This window comes from Suricata suricatta, chromosome 11 (genome assembly GCF_006229205.1).
Source record: "Suricata suricatta isolate VVHF042 chromosome 11, meerkat_22Aug2017_6uvM2_HiC, whole genome shotgun sequence".
Taxonomy (NCBI): Eukaryota; Metazoa; Chordata; class Mammalia; order Carnivora; family Herpestidae; genus Suricata; species Suricata suricatta.
Window position 1 is genome coordinate 49865101 of NC_043710.1, and position 1897 is coordinate 49866997.

The following is a 1897-nucleotide window of genomic DNA, read 5'->3' on the forward strand; positions in this document are numbered from 1 at the left end:
TAGTTCCCATGAGGCATGCCACTGATACTTGTCAATCCCAAGTTCCTGTCTCTTCTGACTTTTCTGGGGTGGGGTACCACATTCCAAACATGGCTTTCAAGAGCAGGAGTTCATCCTCCCTGTCTCTGTGGCCCTTGAATCCAGTGGACATACTCTGGTCCTGCAAGAGGGAGAGTGGGGATCTGGGTCAGGTGCACAAGAGGGAAGATAGGATTAATGAGCCTGATTACAGCATACCACACATGCTGTTTGTTGCCAGCACTTTTCACCATTTCTCCCAAACACAGACACTCTGATCTTCCTGGGCAGAGCCTCCTCAGTTACCAGATTTTTGAGTTCTCCCAGGCTCACATGTTTTCATAGCCTGTAAAAAACAAACAAACAAACAAACAAACAAAAACACCTATCTTGTGAGATCCAAAAGTTTTAGCTCATAAAACCAACACCGTGCCAAACACATCAGCCCCTAATCTGAGACTGTCTAGAATTCCTTCTTTCTTGGGCTCCTCGAATGTGTGGATGTATCCCAGAGAGGTGACAAAAGTGGATGGATGTACTATCGCTCTTTCCATGGTGCTTACATCTATAGCCTTGAGTTCTGCAAACATATGTGGATATAACTGATAAGGAAAATGAAGTGGAAATGTTTTGTTGAAATCACACTTTGTACCACTTTAGAGTTTTATATTTAGAATAGGTCTGTTAGGATAGTAACTAGGTATTAAAACAAACATCAAACTTTATAAGTAAACACAAGTACAAAAATAATCAAGGGTTTCGGTACTGGAATATTGCTTTCTATTTTTAAAAATATTTATTTATTTATTTTAAGAGACAGATGGGGGGAGGGAGAGAAGGAGAGAGAGAGAGGGAGAGAACGGAGTGCAGGAGGGGCAGAGAGAGAGAGGGAGAGAAGGAGAATCCCACTGACAGTGTGGAGCCTGACAGGGCTCGATGCCAGGCCCAGGAGATCATGACCTGAGCTCAAATTAAGAGTCAGACAGATGCTCAATGAACTGAGCTATCAAGAAGCCTAGTATTGCTTTCCATTAAGAAATGTTTAGCTGATAAAGAAGTGCTGAGGCATAGGAGCACATGTACCCCAATGTTCATAGCGACACTTTCTACAATAGCCAAATCATGGAAAGAGCCTAAATGTCCATCAACTGATGAATGGATCAAGAAGATGTGGTATATATATACAATGGAGTACTATATGGCAATGAGAAAGAATGATATATGGCCATTTGTAGGAAAGTGGATGGACCTTGAGGGTGTCATGCTAAGCGAAATAAGTCAGGCAGAGAAGGATAGATACCATATGTTTGCATTCATAGGTCTAACAGGAGAGACCTGGCAGGGGACCATGTGGAGAGGAAGGGGGAAAGAGAGCGGGGAAGAGTGAGGGACACAGATCAAGGGAGACTACTGAATACTGGAGACGAACCATGGACTGAAGGGGGAGGGGGAGGGGAGGAGGGGGAATAGTCATGGTGGGAGGCACTTGTGGGGAGAAGCTCTGGGTGTTATATGGAAACTAGTTGACAATAAACTATTATTTAAAAAAAAGAAATGTTTAGCTGAAAATAACCGTTTAGATGGTTCTTTTTTCAAGATACAATTAGAAGTGTTAGAAACTGAGAAAGCAGGAGTTAAAGTCATTTTCCAATTGGAAATGTTCATTTGATTCATGTTGGCCACCATCAAGATCCTGTGATGTTACAAACTAGGGAGCACCTTAGCAAAAATTGACTGAGAATGTGTTTGGTTCTAGGCAACTAAAGAAACGCTACAGAATGGAGTACTGGAACTCCACCCTGGACAGTGGCTTTATATTGATGGGGATTCTGAATGACAGTGGGTCTCCTGAGCTGCTGTGTGCCACAATCACAGTCCT